Genomic DNA, 23,410 nt, shown 5'->3' with positions numbered 1-23,410 from the left:
TACGTAGAATAGTGCGCATATTTGTAACTACCTGTATGCACCTTATTTCGGCTAATAAGAAACGTGGGCAAATACTTTCTCATTCGCCCTCGTAATAACTGGCCTTTAGACGAACTGATCATCTAAATTATTTTTTACTCCGAATAGAACTTCATGCAAGTATTAAGGTATTTTGTTGAATAGTTGTACAGCAGCACAATTTCCGCGATTAATTTGACTATGTCAATTTAAGTGGAGAATAATGAACCGCGTCAGAAACCTTGGCCGCTGGGGCGATAGTTATAAATGATTTAGATACAAATAAATCTCGACCGAAAAAAAGGACAACACTGAGAACTAAACGACAAACCGTATGCTGCTTGAGTCAAATTAAAGCGCGGCTTCCAACCAACTGTGATGGACACTGGAAACACTACACGTGCCTAGTGCTCGCCAAATGTAGCCCATTTCATACTACATGCGACAGGTTTTATTTGTTAATTATACCAAAGTTTAATATTGCTTTTGATAGATATCGCACTTAGAACCCTTGAGTTCGATCCCTGAAGGTTACCCGCACATTAAATTTTAATGTAAAATTGAATAATGAACACAAACTTTCTCTAATTAACAGTGCTACTAACTTCTTCCGGCACATATTGCGATCGACTAATTGCATCCTGTCAGTGTGCTAGGCATATCCACATGCAACAAATTATAAGGATGGTACAAGTTTTCATATACACACTGTCAAGCTTACAGTGAAAATGCACCGTTTGCATACTAAAGGTGTAAAGGTATTTCGTCGGGCGCATTGGCAATGAATATCTCGGTGCTGATGTGATCACTAGAAGTCGTTCCAAGTAGATCCGACTTTGAACTCACCTGCTATAGTTCGTAGGCACGCGTGCCCTAAAGTGCTCACTTAAAAACCTAACTAGTAATATCGTCTTAATTCATCGAATATTTTTTTTTATCGTACAAGTAATGTCCTTGACTAATCCAGCTCACCGACTGGAGCGGTGCTGTCTACCACAGGCGATATATAAAAATTCTGTAAAATCTCCAGAATCACACTCGATATTTAAAGCTCATTAGCTGCCTCCCCACCTTCGCTGACTGTAGGCCTTTACTTTTCCTGTCACGTACCCTTTCCGGCTTAGCATTGCTGAAGCAGGCAATGAACACTTAAGCGAAATTTGCACTTAGTCAATCACGTGCGCTTTAAATGCGTCTGTGTATGTGAGACGCCTTGCTTATGTTGCTGGCCACCGGCACGCCTGAGGAGTCTTTTTCCTGCCTGTTCAAGGAATTTCGTATTTTGGAAATATTGAAGCGGATGGCACTGTATTTTCCTTTTTTGCTGCTTGCAGAATGTGCAACGTTTCTTGCACAATTATCGTGCAAAAGCAATAGGCGGCACCACACCTAAGGCTTTCAACGACTCCTGAAAGGCAGCTAGTAAAGGAAAGAAAGAAGGTACGGTTGAATTATGTACTAGGTTATGATTGTGGTAAGCGGACAGAAGCTTAGAGGCGCATGTACATGGGCAGTTTATATGTGCATGTTGTTCAAGACTGCTCCGTTTTGTCAACTGTAATATGCCCTGGAAGCTGCTCGCAATTGAAAGAGTGACTTCTAATGTCTTGTGCGAGGGCATCTCAATTTATTGCTTATAACCGATTCTCAAGCAAATCCATCGAATCGCCATAGGGACATACGCTGTAATATCTAAGCAGCCGTTTCAGAAGGTGCCGCTGCACCGGCAACGCATGAAGCTTTGTTCCATTGGACCTAATTACTATGCAATGGCAAGTAGTGCCGTCTGCGCTGTAATTAAGGCTTGTGTCTGGGCAGCCAACGACACCTTTGTTTTTGACAAATATAACCAGTGACAACTAAACTAGACTAATACGTATGGCGACGAAACAGCACCAATCATGGTGGCGTCAACAAGACGTTCGCGCGTAGCAGGATGGTCAGCTCGTAACCGCGCGACATTGTGCTACCATCTCTAGCCACACGCGCACTCTTAATGAATAGCTCCCAGTGTTTTTATTTTATTCCCACGGGCTGTCATGTGGTAGAATGGGCACATGTATACATGCTATCATGAAGCCCCAGTTCATGTGGACACTCGAAAACGAGTTATGGAATGTATTGTGCACCACTTATATAGCCGTCAGGTTGGCGAGTTGTAAACGTCACAACGTCGCAGCGCTATCTCGATAGTTCGCATTCAAGCGAGCCTAAAACATTGTTGGAAATAATCCTAAAAGAAATAAAAAAAAAATATTCACACTATATCCTAGTTGTTCCGGAAAATTACCGATCGATTTGTAGTTATAGACGGGGCTGAAAAGATGTCCACGTAATTGGGCAGTACGAAAACACCAGTTTCGATGACGAAGTCTATTTCGTAGTTATTTTATTTATTAACACTACGCCACTGCGAATTTACTTACAGAATATCCCTCTTTGTTGTGGTTCAATGAAATGTTACCTGCTGAAAATTTTGTGATCGTCGAGTCCCCGTGTGTTTTGCGTTTGCCCCTCACGCAGCCCGATGCGCGTGGTCATGCAGTTCACCGTTTTCGTCTCAGCGAATGTGGGAAATACAGGATAGGCATTCGCTGCAGAAGCAGAATCACAGAACTTCGGACATTGCACCTTTTATCACCATGGCAGACTCCAGGTTAGAGCGAATTCCAACGATGCAGAGACCGGTCCCGTTAGACGACGCCTGGCAAACGTATTACTGCAGCAAGGTAAAAGTTAGCTCAGACCAACATTCGTTTGGGCTAGATGGTGCATACTTGAATTAGGAAGGAACAGCGCCAACTAAAATGTCCACGAGAGGGAGAACGACACAGCACAAGCGCCAACATGCCATTGGCAGAGAATGGCGCTTGTCCTGCGTCGTTCTCCCTCTCGTGGTCGTCTTAGTTGGCGCTGTTCCTTCATAACTCAAGTAAAAGTTTGATTCGCCGTGTTTCTGCGACTTTTCGTTACCAGTGCCATTGCCGCCGTTATCAATCCGTCGTCATGCTTTATCCTCAAATGCGCCCTTGCCCATATATGAAGGGGAAGAAACGAAACATTGTTGCTATCGCCACCGCAATGCTAGCTCATGTCGTCAGCCGATACCCAGTTGAGAGTAGAACGCCCCAACCGCTCCTATATTGCGCAGCTTTGGAGTTTATGAAAGACTGTTCAGTGCTGGGAAATTAAGCGGTGCAAGGGGTGGGAGAGGACGGTGGCATTTGCGGTCCGCTCGAACATAGCGGTAGCTGCTTCGTGAGAGTGATTTCCTGAAGAGAGAAAGCATTTACCATTACCGGTATTTTGATGAGTACGTGTTTCTCCTGATGTTTTGTCGCATTAGTCTGTTGTGCATCCGTGTTCAACGGCCGAAGAAGTTGTTACAAAGAATTTACATGAAATACCCAGCGTGAAATTGATGTTCGAGCTTCCACCACCAAAAATATGCGGCACACCGTTCCGCTATCATCTAGCAACCGAGTGAGCCACTGTTCACGCATAAATGTTGTCAGTGGCCCTATGTGATTCATCAGTCGATGAGGCTTATGTCTCGAAACAACACGCCTTAATAGAGACGCCTCTCCTTGAAGGGGGAGAAATAATTCAAACGATACAAGCACTTTCGTGTAGATAGATAACTCTGCACAAGAGCGATTTTTGTACATCACGATAATCAATACGTAGTCATACGGCTGGGAACCGAATAAGCGATTTTGATCATTAAGGCAAAAGGCTTAAGCGGCTCGTGGACCGAAAAATCCTTTGTCAGGCGTTATCGAAAGACTGACCGTCCGGCGTTATGGCAGCAAAGTTCAACGACACCGAAATTGATGGTGCCGCCATTGCTGGTCGAACCCATGACCAATGGTAAGAGTCGAACCTAGGACTTTTGCTGGTAATAATAATTAAGCCGCTCGAACCCACGACCTCTACTGGGAGTCGAACCCTCGACCTTTTGTGGTGCCTAATACCGCGAACAAAATTCAGAGGCGCCAAAATTCGATGGCACCAAAGGCCACCATTGATAGTCGAACCCACAACCTTTGGTTGGAGCTGAACCCTCAGCCATTGGTAGGATTCCAACTGATGACCTCTGTAGTTCATAATTCCGAAGTTAAATAAGGCACATTTTGCAAAAAAGAGTTGAGGCGTGCAGACAGGGCACAAGAGTAGTGAAGTGGACAACACGGCGTTCGTGTTCACTTCTCTACTCTAGTGTCCTGTCTGCACGCCTCACCTCTTTTTTGTATAATGAATCCTCACCAACTAGCTCAACTTTCTGTCATTCTAAATAAGGCACAGTTATTTAGGGTAGAGTTAAATAGGGCACTGGAACTCACGACCTTTGATAGGAGAAAACGAGTGATTTGAAGTAACAACGCATTCTAATGAGAATGTCAAATAACTTAATTAATGTCACGTGAGCGTTTAGGCTTTAGCCTTCATCCTTTTTAGCGTATGTTGAAGTCACTGTCAACTTTTGCATCATAATGAAATTCAAAACAAAATGTCATAGGATTCACAGATATTACCTTTTTCTTTCGAACGCAAGATATCTCAGCAAATTTGGATTTGTCGATCAAAGCTGTTTCACCTATTCCATGCATATACCTCCGAACTGCGTAAGTAAACATTTATTTTCAGTGTGTGCAGAGAACCGTTCGACAGCGAATACGTGGTGTTCAAATCTCGCCATTAGCGACGGCCTCCCTCAGAATAATATAACCTAATCTTGAAGCCCATACTCATGTGTATGTCAGCCGCGAAAAACATCCAGGAGCCCGAGCCCGTAGTGATCGCGATGTTTTCGACAGCAACTGTAATTAAAGCGCAATCTTACTTGCATTCTGAATAGCTGTCGTAACATGTATAATATCTCTCCTATAGGGCACGTTCAAGCATTCATTTCGGGCGCATTCTAGATGACAGAAAGATAAAATTTTCGCCACGCTTTTCCTAAATATTCTGGATTCTTTAAATACGAAGGCGAGGATTGACGCATTGTGTTTACGGGGGCGTAAAGAACAAGTAGTCAATTTACACGTGAATCTTTTTTTTTTTTTCTGGGCAGAGAACGTAGACGGTACAGAGGCAGTTGAATATGTTGAGATTTTTTTGTTTCGAATACACTTGGAATGTAGTTCTAAAATATAAGCAACTTCGGCCCCGTGATCAAGAACTGAAAACGTTCTTAGACAAGAAAGAACTAGAAGCCTAACACCAGTCAAAGATGGCAGAGTTTATTTTGTGTAAGGCCTCAGAGATGCATCCTTTCGAAAGGAATGCATTCCGCGGGAGTGCAGCCCTCTAGCCTGTAACAAGCGCCGCCGGACTGCACCTTACGTCGGTCCCTCATCGGGAGATGTTACGTGGAATGGAGCATTTATCCTCTGTATCCGCCATGACCGCCTCCAAATCCACGTCCTCCTCCAAATCCGCGTCCACCACCAAAACCACGTCCACCGCCGAATCCACGTCCACCACCGCCGAATCCGCGTCCCCCGCCGAATCCGCGGCCGTAACCTCCACGTTGAGCCACGGCGATGGTGAAGACAAGAGCCAGGACGAGGAGGCCGACTAGGAGGACCTTTGTGCTGATCATAATGGGGCTGCGAAAATAGGAGAAAAAACGAAATCAGCTGAAGCAATAACTCTTCCATGCCTAGTTTTACAGATCCTCGATTTACAAACGGAAATTGTAGCTAACCTGTAGTGTGTTAGTTACAGCGGGCCAGACCAGGGTTGAGAACTCCATATATATGTATATATATATATATATATATATATATATATATATATATATATATATATATATCTCTTAGTTTACAGAAATAAATAGGAGTGAAAGGCTGTGCACGTCCGCACCAATAATGATGCAGTAAGGTATTAGCCACAATAACATCTTCAGCGATAAGGCCAAGTGAAAATAAACCTCAAAGGATGTGGGTGACAAAACTGTGGTAATGACATTTTAGGTGTTTGTGTGGGAGGGGGGTGGGGCCTCTGCTCCCTCTTTAATATTCCGGAGGTCGGACTCGGGCCCGGACACAATCCTCACAAACAGTTACAATCCTTGCATCTGGCAGAAAGACACTTTTCAATGACTGAAACTTCCTAAGTTTATTTTACTCTGTCCCAGTGCCATGGTGTATTCCGGCGTGGCAAAATTCTTAGCCGTGCGTTAGGTAAAAACATGAAACCAATAATTGAAAGACAACGTGTTTAGCGACTCACAAACGGCTCTGATCTCGAATTGACTGGTTATGTTTATGTCAGTTGATTTTGCCATTCGAAAGAACGCAGGTACAATTGTTACATTGCTTTTGGAATGGCCACGGAGTTAAAACATATCGAGATCCAGGCCATGTCGAAGTGATATCGAATGCATAATCGATTTTGAAATTATTCTACTGCTAGAAACTCGCACAGTTCCTCAACAATTAGTGTGGAGCAAGCTGAAGAAAAAAATCATTGGTTTTAATGGCAAGAATATATGTGCTAAAATTGAAAAAAAAATAATGGGGCTTTAAGTGCCAAAATCACTTTCTGATTATGAGGCACGCCCTAGTGGAGGACTCCGGAAATTTCGACAACCTGGGGTTCTTTAACATGCACCTAAATATAAGCACACGGGTGTTTTCGTATTTCACCCCCATCGAAATGCGGCCGCCATGGCCGGGATTCGATCCCGCGACCTCGTGCTCAACAGCCCAACACCATAGCCACTGAGGAACCACGGCGGGTGGGCTAGAATTGCACGAAGAGTACAATTGTTTGCAAATTTTCTGTTTCGTTTGTCAACAGAGATAAGAAAATGAAACCGTCCCTGCCCTTTTAGAGAAGCACGGAGAAGGAGCGTCTATGTGCATGAATTTAATTAATACAGCCGGTTACCCTAAAGAGCGCTTCTGTATTAACAATACATTAACTAAGCAGAGTTCAATGATACATAACAATTGCTCGTGTCATTATTAAGATATATAAGCACGAATGGGGCATACTGCATATTACGAGCTCACAAGAAGCTATGTGGTTATGCGATGCCGTTAGCAGATGTGAACAACTGTGCGTATAGTGATATTGCACTGTAACCACAAGTACGGCACGCCATCAGGTCCACCCATAACTACTGTTCTTAGTTACGTCCATTTTAAGGTCCCCGGTGGTTAGAAAAAAGCGCTAAATTGCATGAAAACGAAATACCCATGTTTGCTGTGCACTACTGATCAATTTGTGAAAAAATGTTGTCCTTACGATTTCCTCCGGAGCTGGTCGGTGTCCCAGTATAATGCAGGAGTGTCATTTTTAATGTATGTTATGTTATGTATGTTATGTTTAATGTATGTTATAGGTGTACCTGATGGCGCGCCGTCCTTGTGGTTACAGTGCAATATCACTATACGCCTAGTTCTTCACATCTGCTAATAGCATCGCATAATCACATAGCTTCTTGTGAGCTCGTAATATGCAGTATGCCCCATTCGTGCTTATATATCCTAATAATGGCGCGAGCAATTTGCATAACCTGGCAGTACTAGCACCAAAAAGTTGTGCTTACCTAGGATAACTTGACTCTCGAATGCAACGCGTAGACTGAGCTTATATCAATGCGACACCTTGTGCAGCGTGTCACGGATGACTCCAAGGCTAGCCACCAATATCCATGACTATATTGCTCACTGAGCCGCCGAAGCTAGGGCGCAGAACCCGGAAAACGATTATGTACCAAGGCCGCCACATGGGAACGCACATAAACGCAAAGAGAAAGGTCGTTCAACTCGCTTCGAGATTGGATAGCTTCGCGTAAGTACCGATTTCATGCCGTTGCCCTTGCAGTAGCGCTATAATTTTGGTTTCGGCAGCCAATACCATCGTCAGGTTGTACCAAAGTAAAAAAAGAAAAGAACAAGATAGCTGTATTATATTTTGGCAAGAAATACCGTGAACCGACATAGCTATGAAAATCCTGACAATCTATTGGCAATGCACGAGGGGCAATACTTTGTTGTATTGGAAGTATGCACACGAAGAGCAGGTTTCCTTTGGAAGCCCCGCAACCACAGCCCGAAGCCGGAATTGTGGGCTTCCTACAAGTTTTTTTCCGCATTAGCGAATCGGAAACTTCATTTTTAACTCAGGTAGCGTAGACGCAATGACAGCCTTAATTATCGCGGTCAAGATTTCTAGTGTGACCCACCACTTATATGCCGCCCGGTGTGCGATATTTCTTTTACCTTTAAGAGGATGTGACTCCAACACGCGGCGTACCTTACATCATGCTGCCATATAGAGTTGCCAGGAATTGAATGATAGCGTGGTAAACAGGTAGGGGTAGGTCGGTAGATTTAGAAAAAAAGCGAAAGAATGAAAACGAAGAAGCGAAGAGGCTGTTTTGGGAGACATGAGAGTGCGTAGTTGGTATTTCATTATTATAAGTAAACTTGAAACTCAATGTGCGCACTCAGAGTGAGGTTCGTCGACCTCCTTAGAAAAAAACTTGCATTCCCGCGTCTCGACTCTCCATGTGCCGTGCCGTAGAGTGGAGGTGGACATGCTGTTTTTGTTCGTCTCTTACCAGCTCCCTTTTCTTGCATATTGTTTTCTTAGTGTATATGGTCGTTATGCAAAAAATACGTGAGGCGTGCAGACAGGAGACAAGAGTAGAGAAGTGGACAACACTTTCGTGTCATTTTAAACTAACGTTTATCAGGAAGTTAGCGCTTTTGTGGGTCCATCCATTCTTCCCCATTTTTTGTCTTCGTGCTTTGCCTATACTATGTTTAGCTACGTCTTAGTTCACGCGGTCAAAGAGAAATTTCACGATGACCCACGATGCTGCACTTTGATTAAGTTGCAATGTGCTTTTTGCATGCTACCCTTTCAGTTCAACTTACAGATATTTGCACACTGTGATTCTTTATAAAGAAACCTCACGTTGCTAATTGTAAGTCGGTGAGTGTTCCTTGTCCTGCCTGTAAAAGCACGTTGGGGGCGGATTTACTGAGAAATGTTCCTTTAACCCAAAATATTTTCTCCGGATATCACCACAACTACGTGCCGAATAGGCGCTACGGACAAAGACACGGAATTCATGCAAGCGATTCTAACCGTAGAGTTGGCTGCCTTGGAAGGAGCTACCGTGTTGTTACTGGCAGTCCGCGACATTTTCACGATGAAATGTAAGTAGGGTTAAGCTATAACTGAAACGTAACTTAAAGGACCTGTTGTCGGGTAGTGGGTTCATGTTAATTGGTGTGCGCTTGGGCCGTTCGAACTTGTCCGTGACTCGTTTGCACTTTTCTAATTTTAATGTACTGGAAAGATTAAATGGTTTTGCAGTAACAGCATAGAAACAGCTTAGTTGAATATTTCTCGGCTGGAATGGATGAAGGAGGTAGCGGACGTCAGCCTGCTGCCAGTGGTTGAACATTTCTTGGGAGTACATCGCATGGCTGCTATACTTGCGGTAAAATTCACAAGCCGTAAATAACACCAGAACCATGCAATGAGATAAACAAAAGAGCCTTTTGTATTGTTTTATAGTTTCTCGCATAATCGTGAAGCCTTACCAGTTTTCCTATTGTTCTGGGCACATCCACCATCCCTCAACAACAACGGGACGACCATGAGTTGCTTCAACTCATCAATTACTTAGAGGCCAGATCTGCGAAACCGCCTAGAGTTTTCGCAAGAGGCCAGTTGTCGTTTCGTTTGTGGGCCAAAGTCCTCTACAAAAGAAACTTTTCTTCGACCGGGTCCCCCTATCTGCTTGTCATTCCTGCAGCTCTTCGTACGGAAGTACTTCAAGCCTATCACAACGAGGTGACTTCTGGTCACTTAGGCTACACGAGAACGTTGACCAGAGTGCAGCAGAGGTACTACTGGCCGAGACTTAACACCACCGTGAAACATCACGTCCGCACTTTCCTCGACTGCCAGAGGCGCCAGTCGCCTCCGTCGAAACCAGCCGGCCTCCTGCAACCCGTCCAGGTTCCTCGAAGACCATTTGACCAAATCGGAATGGATATATTGGCTCCGCTTCCTACTTCTACGGCAGGGAATCGCTTTGTTATCGTAGCAACCGACTATCTCACACGTTACGCTGCAACAAAGGCAATCCAGAGAAGCACAGCGGCCAAGGTGGCGCGCTTTTTCATTGAGCACATTGTGTTGCGACACGGCCCACCAGCCGTCGTAATAACAGACCGAGGAACCGCATTCACTGCTGCGCTTTTAGATCACGTCTTGTTGTTAAGTGGAACGGTGCATCGGAAATCAACCGCCTACCATCCACCAACGAACGGATTAACTGAACGCCTAAACAAAACAATTGAAGACATGCTCTCCATGTACGCGGATGTTGAACTTAAAAATTGGGACGACATCCTACCGTATATCACCTTTGCATATAACACGGCGAAACAAGAGACGACGCGTACGACTCCGTTCACCCTTGTTCATGGGCACGATGTACAAACGATGTTGGATGCGATGCTGCCACATGACTTTGACGACACTGATACGGACGCCGCTGTGTTTACGCAACGCGCAGAAAAGGCTCGGCAACTCGCGCGCTTGCGGATCTGCCAGCAGCAAGACTACGACGCCGGGCGCTATGATCTTCACCGTCGAATAGTAATCTATGACGTCGGCGAGAGAGTGTGGCTTTGGACACCCATACGAAGACGAGGCCTCTCCGAGAAGCTGTTAAGGTGATACTTCGGACCATAACGAGTATTGCGCCGACTCAGTGACGTCACGTACGAGGTCGTCCCCGATAGTCCCAATTGTACGCGGCGCCGCACGCCCCGTCCTGTACTTGTGCACGTTGTCCGCATGAAGCCGTATGTGAGCGAATAACTATGCGAGAGACCCTTACTTCCGCAAGTGACACTTCTGCTCTAGCATCGGGACGACGCTCTTTTAGGGAGGGACCAATGACGCGTCTATTCTTCTATGCAGATGACAACGAAGATAGGGACATTAACGGACTTCATCTAGTGGGTCAGTGGGATTCATCGAGAACGAAGAAGACGTGTCTCTGGCCTGTTTTGTATTTGAACAAGTTATCCTGCGGTTCTTGAACATCTCCCTGTCTACTGTCCGCGTTGTACTGCGACAATATACTTCAGAAATGAGTTACTTCGGTGAGAGCAGTAAATGACTATGCTATTCGCCTTTTTTAAATAATAAAATATGACTAAGTGAGATATGGTGCAAAAGGTTAAATACTTTACTGAACCTCGACTACACACAAAGTGACACGTTAAAATTGGATGTTAATGGTGAGCAGCTCTGCGGCGCTGAGTTGGTCCACGCTTTCAATTTATCACACGTGACAATTTACACAGCCTCATCCAATGTGTGCGAATGCCTGAAACAACAAAATGAGACATCTGTTCTTTCACCCTGTCATATTAACTGATGTTTTCTGAATGATTAGAAGCTGGAATAACAGTAGCAGCAGTGACATAAATAGCATACAGATGCCGCTGATGAAGTATGTCGCTGGTATTATAGGACCTACTCTCGCTAGAATATACAATGCCTGTTTGGCTCCCACTGTTTCTTCGCTCAAAGTGCAGATAAAGAAAGCGGTAATGGTGTAAAAAAGTCAATCATAATGAATTTAGAAATAATAGACCAATATTTCTCTTGTCAAATTTTTCATAGTGCTTTGAAACGGTAATGCACGTCAGGCTATCAAACTTTCTGGAAATGTGTAATCTGCTCACGGGGTCTGATTTCAGCTTTCGCAAAAGATAAATCCTGAGAATTTGTACTATCAACAAACATAACATATCCTCACAAAGTCTGAAAGAACGCCATAACCTTTGTGCTGCTTATAAAATATGCTAAGTTGTTCGATTTAATTAACCATGAACTTGAAACGAAAAACTCTGTTATTACGGCATCACATGGTTGCACAATTAATAAAACCTTCCCCATCCCTTTCGAAACAAATAGTCGAACCTAATAAATCAAGGTCATCAAAGCAGTTGGCAGAGTTACTCACGTGAGTAATAAATCAAGGTCCCGCGTCAATAAAGCAGTTGGCAGAGTTACTCACATGAGTATATAAGGTAACGTATTGTTTATTTTACATATGAATGATGCAGTGCGCAGTAAATGATGCGCAAGTTTTATTTTATAGCAAACAAAACAAGGATGTTAATTTCCGGTAATAACACACACGACCTCATAGGCATACGCTATGACACGTATTACAATGAAATACCTCAATATGCAGATATTGTTTCACATAGTCATTGCATTGAAGTCGTCGGTCCCTCGCAGTGCCTATAGGCGTGTTCTCTGCCATTATGTCCTCAAACAGCCATGCAAACTATGCGGATGCCTGAATAAGAAGAATAATTGGTCGCCTGAAACAACTTCTTTCGACGCGGGTGAAATTGGTTATTTATAATTCCACGATGGAGTACAACGACGTGCAAAAAAATCATCTAATGCAGATCATGGTTCATTCAGTATTATGTTATTATCCCTTTTTTGACCTCAACTGTTCATTCTTTTATGAATGCTCACGTCACTAGAAACTAGCAGTTGTGCTATAATTTAGGTGAGCGATTTAAAATTGAAATTAAGAGAAATAAAAGCATTTGCCCACGATAACTTGTTTAGAAAAAAAAGAACAAATCTACGAGACTAGAAGATGTGAAACGTGATAGGTACCAAGCACGCGTTTAAATTCAAGAATACAGCATGTCTTTTGAATCATTATAATGTTGTGAATTTTTTTTTACCGGCACTTCCACCAAGCTACACTTGAATTTTGTTACCATGACTCCGTAATTCGCTAACGTATGCATATTGACCATATTTTATTAATGCTGGTTCTTGTGACTTTTGTTTTGGGGATATATTATGAAATTATGGGTTTGTGGCGCCGTGAACCTTTTCAACAGGGGAGGCGGGATCATGAAGCTGTCAAAGTGAAGCTTTCATCCGCCACTCCGGTCTGTTTCTTCAAATAAAATAAAATAAAATGCTGATTGATTCGTATATGTCTGGCCCTATTTCTGTAATTAACTTTTTTGGACCTCGCTTAGCAATATTGCTAACATCTATGTCCAATAGTAAAAAGTAGGGAATGTCCCTTTTGTCGAGTAGTTTTCTTTGTTTTTCTATGCAATTTATTTTTGCTCGAATTCGCCTTGGGATGACTGGGCAGCTCATCACATGGCGCCAGCATCTATCTACAGTTGCCCTTTTAAGGCACAATTGTCCACCTACGCAGGTTTAGAAAATCGCTTTACTGAGGCCATGTGTCAGCTGAGTAAATCCTAACATTAATTAATTAGCCTGCAAAATATACTCTAAAGACAAGGTATGACGCAAGCACGCCGAAGGTATTAATTTTGCTCATCATTAAATCAATAAATTCGGTTGGAGAGGTGCAATGGGACGATCACAAAATGTGAGCAACTGCAGAAACCAATTCCGAAAACTGTTAAGGTGCCAATATGCCTAGTGGTTCGCATGTGCGGGATGACAGGATATCACATGTACGTAAGTACGTTCATTGTAAACACCAGATACAATCTTTCTCCTAGTACGTGCAATGGCACTTCGTATTGGTTCTGCCATACGCCTCTTTTAGTCAAGAAACGACTGCAGAATTGGCTGGTTTCTATTTAGAAGTACCATACAGTGGGGTCACTTAAGCTTCCGTAAAATATAATTAAACACTTTTCCGAGAGGCGTTGCCTCTACATCGTTCGCAATAAATTTTGTTCGCATACCCTCCCCCATTGACCATAATAACATAATGTAATAAGTAGCTGAAAAATTATCCCACCTTTGCAGATGATTCTCGTGCTTCACAGATAGTGTTTCATAGTGCTACACCTAACTATAGGTTACTAACCGGCGCCTATTTGTTGTTACTGCACTTCCAAGGTGCGCGGCGGAAAACGTGCAGGCCAGAGGGTGTGCTGGTTTCAAGAAACTAATTAAACTGGCTGTTTAGAGTTTTGTGTTGCTTCATCTGAGAATTTGACTAAAATGATTACTCGTGTCACTATTATATCGCAACATTGTGCGATGCCGCGCAAGAAAGAACATAACATAGCGCTGCTTGAAAAATTGTACGTAAATTTCGCGTTAATACACGTTACTGACATGGAGCTAGCATTATTTTTTAGATCACCGAAGGTGCAATAACTATGTGGGTCATAGTGTATCTATACGGGCTCGTTAATGTATTGTTTTCTTCCCTTTCTTTTTCTATGTGTTGCCAAGCTGACTGGCTTTTACCTCTTCGTCCGTACAACGTGAACAGGTGTGCGTGATATGACTCAAAATATTCTAAAATCTCGGAACAACAGCTCCTTCTGGACAAATTAAAGTGCTCGTTACTTCTATTTTCATTTATATTGTGAAAAATTGTCCTTCATATCTACTCGGATGTTTTGCTGCCCCATACAAAGAGATATCCAGCTTCCGTATTTATCAGTCTATTAAAAAAATATGTTCACAGAGTGCCTCCAACATAATGTCTCGAACGACAGCGCCTAACCGTGCTCCACTTGGAAGTTCTGGAAAAGCTAATTGACAAGCTTAAAGCCTAGTAGACTATGCACAATGTATCGTCGCACCTATAAGACTTGAACTGCACTTGCAACACCCACAGAATGAAGTACACCTTCTTTGCTTGTTTTCTCGTACCACATTGGGTGTCCCATAGCGAGCGTTCCATAAAATGCTTTTGAAATTGTTTTCTAATAGAGAAGATGAAATAATGCCTGAGTTTCGTCCGATTGATTTTACTACAAAGGCACAAAGACTATAAATACTGAAGGCATTATTATAGAAATTAAAATTCACACTTTTTTTTTAATTCTAAGTGTCAGACAATCGATCTTAATGTAAGGCTTGAAGCCCAGCTCTCGAGGAGCTGGTGATCAGTTCCAGACGTGCTGAAGGCGAAGTCCCTAATTTCTGCAGTGTGACCAATTCTGGTCAACTTCACCCAGAAAAACCAATATTAACCTACCGTAAGGCAAAAGCCTCACGCCTTAAGTAGTATACAGCAGGTGACGCTGCTTACGCCGAAGCTTCTGTTGAGCGTCGACTACTCCGACAGCAATGGTTGTCACGTGAAGATTAAAAGGGTTATTGAACGTTGAAATAAAACTTCTATGTGCGAAGCATTCCTCAAAATTAAGCCAATATTTCTGCAGCTTTTTTCACTGGTTCGCACTGTTAATATTCAGCACCCAGGGATGCCACATCAATCCACAAACAATTATTGACTGAAACCATGTAAAGATCTTTTGCCATCAGCTCAAATCTAATGTCTACAGCAAAGAACATTTGGCAGGTAATATAAAGGAGCAAGATATTGATGCAGTGGATTTTTGTGATTACCTTATAGAAAATGACGCAACAATAAACGTCAGAATTAACAGTGGTCTTGGCGCTAAGTTTTGCCAATGCTTACCTTTTCTCACGATGCGGTTGTTCAGAGCTGGGGTGGTCACTGTCTCTCGTTGATGCTCGCCGGTGGAAGCATCCTGCCTTTTTATTTGCAGAAACTCCGGATGTCCCAGGCCTTTCCCTGCCTGCCTGTGTCGCAACGATAACAACACCGGGAAAGGACTTGAGGAACTGCGTTGCCCTCGCAGTCAACCCGTGGCCATCCGGATTTCCACAACAAGAAAGAAAAAGAAAAGGTTACGCTTCTTAGGCTTGAAACAAAAAAAAATTACTGCTGTTTAGCAATAAGTTGATTAAGCCTAGGAGCAGTTATATTGTTTCTAAGATGCATCATCCGCAGTAACACGTCATTTTGTGGTTGCTTCACAAGGAGACCTACAGCTGCTTTGGCTGCTAAAAAACAGCCCTAAAAGAAAAAGACGACCAGAATTAGGCATGCTAAACGAAGGAAGTTTAGCTTTGAACTAACAGAAAAACTCAAAGTCCTTCTAGACATCTTTAAATTGCGAAATGCGCATTAACACACCTCACATTGCCGAGGACGGACCATGCGAACGCCTAAAGGTTAAGGCATATCCGGCTAATCATTTTCCACGAGTGCTCCATAGGTTACGTGCGAAAGCAGCTAAGTGGTATTCCGATCATGCAAAGTCTCCAGTAGCGACATTGAAGCCTGCATGATTATCCCTATTTTAGAAGCACTCTGAAATGGCCAGTCGAATATGACACAAGTTGGTACCACACCATTCACCACACATTCACCAAGCATTTACACGTCCGCATAAAAGGTGCAAGTACTAATATATGGGGGTGACGTTGAGGTTATCCGGGTCCGGATAAGGTTGACCAACTCGTTACATTAGTGAAGGAACTGACAGTGTCCAACTAACGATTTCACAGAGAAGTGACAAATAAAGTTAAAGACATCCACACTACTTTGACAAACGTCAAAAGGCGACTCTCCAAATTGAGCAACGACTTGAGACTGTTTACAAGCTAAGCGAAAGATTTACGGCTGTTGGCTGTGTTCTTCAAGAATCTCACGTGCAGTTGGCGAGCATAGAGCGGAACAGACTCAACAAGGAAGCCTCGTAGTGGATGACTTGAATAATCAAATGAGGCGAAATAATCTCGTATTCAAGGGTATTCCTGAATAGGCTGGTGAAAGTGGAGCGATACAGAAAAATTTATTTCTGAATTTGTCATGATAAACCCAGGCATTCTTACGAGGTGATCTAGAGCGAGCCCATAGAGTCGATCAATGTAAACCGGATCGCACTCCACCCATTGTGGCTAAATTTCTGAACTTCAAAGACAAAAGCTATATCACGAAAAGCACTTTCAAACTAAATGAATTGGAAAGCTCTCGCGTATGGATCGAGGGAGATTTTTCAGCATGAATACAATTAATCAGGAAAATGCTTCGTGATTACGCGCGCGATGCGCCAGCAGAACGCAAAATATAAGTTGCAGTTTGATAAACTTTTAACGGGTAACGCAATTTTCCCCCTTGATTCTTCAAGCAATGAATTTGTCCCTATCCCAACACACAAGACTGCCCCGAAGGGCAATTGACGCCTAATTGCCGCTGATGACCATATCATATTAGGAACATAGACACGTCTGTTGTGCGATGTGGCCAGCATCGAATTATCTTGTCCTAAACATTTTATTTTGTTTCGAAAAGAAAGGGTAGAAGCGCCAGGCGACGGTGTTATAATTGCACTAAAGGAAAAATTCCAAGCGCTCCTACTTGACACGGGTGGATACCTGAATTCAAATTTTGTGGGTCATGCTTCAGCTTTCCTGCGTGACTTGTGCCGTTCCGGTTTGTCACCATCCGAGAGACTCACAGGACACCTTCATTATATGCCCAAACAAATTGTTAACCATTGTATGCCACAATTTTCCGGCTTACTTATGATTCTTGCGGGTGACTTTACTTACCCTGGAATTAACTGGCGGCCGGGCACCGCTGAAGGTGGCCCAAGAAAGCTGAATGTAAGGATTTTCTTGACGTCATTTCGCGCTACGGATTACACCAAATAATTTCTTTGCCAACACGAGGGAAATATGTCTTGGATCTTGGACCACTGAGCCCTTCAACGTGCATGTTTATGTGTTAGATTGCATTAGTGAGCACAACGTCCTCCGTTGTGAATACGATCTAAAGCGTAAAACAAGTGTACAAGAAAAGAAAACAATTTATAATTCATTTTCATCATCATCAACCTGGTTACGCCCACTGCAGGGCAAAGGCCTCTCCCATACTTGCAGGTGCAGCGGTGGCATAGAGGTAGAGCATCCGCCTCGCGTGGAAGAGGACCGTGGTTCGAATCCCGGTGCCACGCAATTTTCCACCGGATTAAAAAAAAGTAATCCGTGTGTGGATAAAACTGCATAAACAGGTCTGGAGTGCGGTTTCATCCCATTGACCAGAACCGGTAACGCATTCCCTCACCAGAGCAGGATTGGCCACCCTGGTGCAGTACTTGGCCACAGCTTCCTAAATGAATTTATAATTATGTGCGAGCAAATGCTGAAATGATCAGCAGCAAGCTCTCGTCTTTTTGGGTAGAATTCTTCAGCGCCACGTATGATCGTGAAAGAACTGGATGATTGTTTGTAACAAGCTGATTGCACTTGAAGAAAAGTACATTCCAAAAATACAAATAACTCTGTTACTGGAAGCGCATGGTTCACCTCTAACATAAGGCGATTTATTTATTTAAAAAAGCGCTCTTATTCAAAAGCTAAATTGTCAACATCTGATGATGCCTGGAAGTGCTATCGGGAACAATCAAAGTACTGCAAAACCGAAAATGAAGTAGCTGAAGACAAATTTTTCAACCATGATATTTCTAGTATGTTAGCAAACAGCACAAATATTTCTGGAATGTAATAAACCTCAAGCCATCATCATCGGGCTTCATTTTTATAATGAAAGACAACGAGTTCCCTCCAGCATCAGATGTCGCTACTGCATTAAATTCTTTCTTTTGATCTGTTTTTACAAGTGAACTTCCTGTTCCCGCTAATATTGACTTCAGCTCTGTTACCTTCAACGTGAGTGAAGTCATTATCACTCAGAAGGGCACTGAAGCTGCTATTGATTGTCTTTCTAACAGCTCGGCTTTCCGTCCAGACGGAATCTGTTCAAATCTACTAAAAATAACTAAACCTGTTACCATTTTACCGCATCGCGTTGTACACCAATGTATGCTTGTTCCACTCCTGCCTTGGCTACCAAATGGCGGCTGGAAGTATTGAATAAATAAATAGATATATCGAATTGTCATCTCTCATTTTCAGCAATCTATTGATTCAGGATGTGTTCCTGATGGACGGAAAATAAATTATTCCAGTCTTTGTGTCCGGCGACCCATCACCTGTCTCTAACTGCACACCTATTTCACTGACTGGTAGTTAATGTAAACTATTAGAACACATTACATCATCAGCAATTATGAAATACCAAACAGAGCACAATCTTCTCTTCATTAACCAATAATGGTTCCACCAGGGTCGCTCATGGGAGACGCAGTTATTCGAGCTATTTTCTAATCTTTGACAAGCTATTAACAACTCATCAGAAATAGACGCCAGCTTTATCGAGTTCGCAAAGGCTGTTGGCGAGGTAGCTTATAGCCGTTTATTAATAAAACTGCGCTATTTTACTATAGATAGTAGGAATATGAATCGGATCAGTAACTTCTTAACTACACGGCAAGCAATTTGTAGCTAAAGAATTTTCTTCTCGGCGATCCCTATCAAAACCCACGGGGCCGCCGGGCTCTGTATTGGGACCAATTTTATTCCTGCTATACGTCAACAGCAGCAATAATATTAAATCTACCGTAAGACTATTTGCAGATAAATGGGTAACTTATACACAAATGATTAACCCTTCCGACATTGACACTTTAGAATTTGACTTCGCGAAAATTATCGAGCGGTGTAAACAGTGGCAAATGGAAATAAACGTTTCAAAAACTAAGGCTCTAACTTTCACTGCAGCTATTAACAGTAGGCTTACCTATTACTCTGTGAACGATATTAGTATTGGACATGCACACACCATAAAATATTTGGGAATTCATTTATCTTCACGCTTCATGGAATGAACACATCGATGTGATTGTAGCACTGAAGCGACAGCAGAACGTCCAAAACCTTAGGCGTAGCCGTTACTGGGCAAACAAGTCCAATAAATTATTGGCACTAAATTATTTGCACTGGTTTGTTCACAAATATACTATGTGTCTTTTATTTTGAGCCCGCATCAGTCGTCCCTCATAAATAAGCTTGAGTCAGTCCACAACAAAGCAGCGTGCTTCATTACGAAAAAGTACTCACCGGCGCCTAGCACAACACGTTAAAACCTCTACAAATATCCCCTCTTTAGAAAATCGAAGAACGATAGGACTTACTTCCCGTTTTCACAAGCTTTATCACTGCAAGCCATCTTTCAGCGCATACCACATCAGGCCCGCCCATCGTATCTTCCCACCTCTTGATCACCCCTTTAAAGTGCAGTCCGTTCTTGCAGGCACTAACTTCTCTAACTTCTTCAGTCACTCACCCCTCTTTCTCCCGATATATCATGGAAATATGTTACGAAATAAAATCGTATCTTCTCTACGCCATCATAATTTCCTAGCAAAACTAAAACATTATTTTAACGTACACACGTCTGCTTATCTTTCTTTTTCGTTCTAGAGGTCAGTGTGTTCTTGTGCTATTTTTCTTATTCGACTCTTTTTTCTCGCCATATCTTGATGTTTCTTGCGCAAATGGCCTTATTTTAGTTTAGTACCGAGTACTTTGCACTGCATAGAATGTTTTTCTGGTTGTGCACTTGCTTCATCGTTGCAGGCAATATCTGCTGGTATATGTACGTATGTTAACAAGCATTTTCCGTGTATTAAATAACCAAGTAAACTAGGTTTTCTGTAATAGCCAATTTGATGGATATAGATGCCTTCAACAGTTAGGATCTGATGTGGGGGTCCTTTTACGTTTTTCTGTCTGTTTTTCTACTTGTGTGCTTGTTTTTATCCTAAAATGCGTTATTTCTTAGGATGCGTGTATTGTATCTACCGCTGATTTGCTTTACCACGCCTATGTAATGCCCGTATGGGCCGTTAGGGTACTTCAATAAAACATATCTGAAAGAAGTTTCCTTTTTTTAAGCATGGCGGTATTTATCACCTTATACACATTGAAAAGTGGGAAGCTCTCCGGACGTGTTTCTATCAAAAAATTTGTCGGGGCGTTATAGGAGAGGAAGGAAACACGGTGTGCAGCAAATATAAATACTTTTTTTTTATCATGGAGGAAACACGATGTCGTCATCTTCCTGTTGTCCTACTTCAGCGCTACTTCATCGTCGTCTTCAAGGCCTCATGTATCAACATGGCAATATGGATGTGGCATCTGCACCCATTTTCACTGCGTTTATACTCAAACTACCGGAAGTTGTACATAAAGATTACACAGTAATGTTATGCAGGAAGTATAGGGCTTCATGCCCAGCACGTGTCCAATCTCGGACAGGTGGAGCCTGCTTGAGCAGTAAGGTCAGTCTAGAACAAGTTTCTAATTCAAGTCAGTGATGCCGCACAGAACTTTTTATTGCCCAAAGCATCTCCACCCGAGCTCCTTGAAGAGCCCCCGTCAACGGATGGGTGTCCAGAGCTACACCATGTCACTGAATATGTACGTAGTAGGTCTGTGCCAAAGATTGCGTTGTGTGGCATTGTAGTCCTGGAGACCTGTGGCGCATATGTGCAAGCTGACTGGCTTCCTCTGCGCGTTGTCTAAACTCATCGGCCCCCGTTTCGTCTTCGTCACATTCTTGGGGAATATTGCGTAAATAACAACTGCAACAGCACGGCCACAAACAAGACATAAGTGTGTCACTATAGCGTTGTATCTCGACGAGCCGAGCCATGAGCATAAGAACATGGGGTAAAATATCGTCCTAGCTCTTGCGGTCGACTTTGACATACAAGCTCATCAAACCCGAGAGAACCTGATTCAGGCCTTCTGTCAGCCCGTTTGTTTGTGAGTGACACGCTATTGTCTTGTGGTGAGCGGTACCACTCGGTCACAAAAGTGTCTTGAAGCGCGCCGGTAAATGCAGCGCTCAATATGCTCTTTTATGACTACTGCAGGAACATTAGGCTTTATAATGGCGGCCTCGTTGAAAAATTGCACTGCTACGGCGGCTGTAACTACACCGATGTAGAGCACCCCTTTCAACACATCAAGTGAGATCGTGGCGACAATCCTGCTGTTGCCGGTAGTATAGAAGTTGCAGTTAGACCTAGAAAATCGATGCCACTTCGTCCGAACGGTGTTTCTAGTACCTAAACTGGATACTGGAGGTCAGCTGGCTGGTCAGCTGGTGCTTTGCCTCTCTGGTGATCAAGACATGTCTGGACGTAAGTTGTCACAAATGCCGCAAGTCACAGCAAGCAACACTTTAACCTAATTCAAGGTTATGTAATGGCGTAGCCGATGTGCTCACACAGGGAAAATTTCCTGCACTCAGCTAGTGTATGTACATGAGGTGTTGGACTTCACTGGCACAAGAAAGACGTCAATATGTCGTCATGACTACATTGTTTTATCTTTCGTTCGTTTCGCCGCCATCGCATTGAAAAGTCTACCTACTATTTCCCTCGTGCGATAACAACGGGGTCACTTCGACAGTAGCAGCGGTGCAACATCCTCAATTCAAAGATACGCTGCTGATATCATCATCATCATCATCATCATCATCATCATCATGATCAGCCTGGTTATGTCCACTGCAGGGCAAAGGCCTCTCCCATACTTCTCCAACTACGCCGATCATGTACTAATTGTGGCCATGTTGTCCCTGCAAACTTCTTAATCTCATCCGCCCACCTAACTTTCTGCCGCCCTCTGCTACGCTTTCCTTCCCTTGGAATCCATTCCGTAACTCTTAATGACCATCGGTTATCTTCCCTCCTCATTACGTGTCCTGCCCATGCCCATTTCTTTTTCTTGATTTTAACTAAGATATCATTAACTCGCGTTTGTTCCCTCATCCAATCTGCTCTTTTCTTATCCCTTAACGTTACACCTATCATTCTTCTTTCCATAGCTCGTTGCGTCGTCCTCAATTTAAGTAGAACCCTTTTCGTAAGCCTCCAGGTTTCTGCCCCGTGCGTGAGTACTGGTAAGATACAGCTGTTATAAACTTTTCTCTTGAGGGATAATGGCAACCTGCTGTTCATGATCTGAGAATGCCTGCCAAACGCACCCCAGCCCATTCTTATTCTTCTGATTATTCCAGTCTCATGATCCGGATCCGCAGTCACTACCTGTCCTAAGTAGATGTATTCCCTTACCACTTCCAGTGCCTCACTACCTATTGTAAACTGCTGTTCCCTTCCGAGACTGTTAAACATTACTTTTGTTTTCTGCAGATTAATTTTTAGACCCACCTGATATACCGGCTGCTGATATACCGTGCTTGTATTCAATAAACAAATAAATAAATAAATAAATAAATAAATAAATAAATAAATAAATTGTCAAGAGGCGTTATAGTTCGATTGCTAAAACGCTCAGATAGCAGAGCACCGCAGCGAGAGGACACAGAGCTTCGGCGACACAGGCACAAGGCTTCCAAGCACTCGTCGTCGTCGTCTTTCTCTAAGCAGTGCCTACTGCTCATTCTTCTTCAGTACAAAATAAATAAATAAATGAATAAATAAATAAATAAACCAACTTTATTTCCCTTGGAATAGGTGGAGTACGGGACTAAAAGCTTGAGCAGCTTGACGAGGTACCGACCCCTTTACAGTTGGTAAAACAGCAGAATGACGGTCAGTCATGCACAAAGAGTTTAAATAAATAAACGAATATTACATAACATCGAGCAACACAAGATTTT

The 23,410-nt window shown here is 43.0% G+C and overlaps 1 long non-coding RNA gene across 1 annotated transcript; it reads right to left on the bottom strand.

The window, feature by feature from the left end:
• Positions 1-5,245: 5,245 nt before the first annotated feature.
• LOC126530425 (uncharacterized) lies at positions 5,246-15,718 on the bottom strand. The gene is made up of 2 exons (XR_011893719.1): positions 15,485-15,718; positions 5,246-5,630 (listed from the first exon to the last, which is right to left on the bottom strand). It is a non-coding gene; the product is annotated as an uncharacterized lncRNA (long non-coding RNA).
• Positions 15,719-23,410: the final 7,692 nt, after the last annotated feature.

Source organism: Dermacentor andersoni, chromosome 4, assembly GCF_023375885.2.
Source record: "Dermacentor andersoni chromosome 4, qqDerAnde1_hic_scaffold, whole genome shotgun sequence".
Classification (NCBI taxonomy): domain Eukaryota; kingdom Metazoa; phylum Arthropoda; class Arachnida; order Ixodida; family Ixodidae; genus Dermacentor; species Dermacentor andersoni.
Note: the sequence above shows the minus strand (reverse complement) of the source record. Positions and strands in the feature narration are given on the sequence as shown.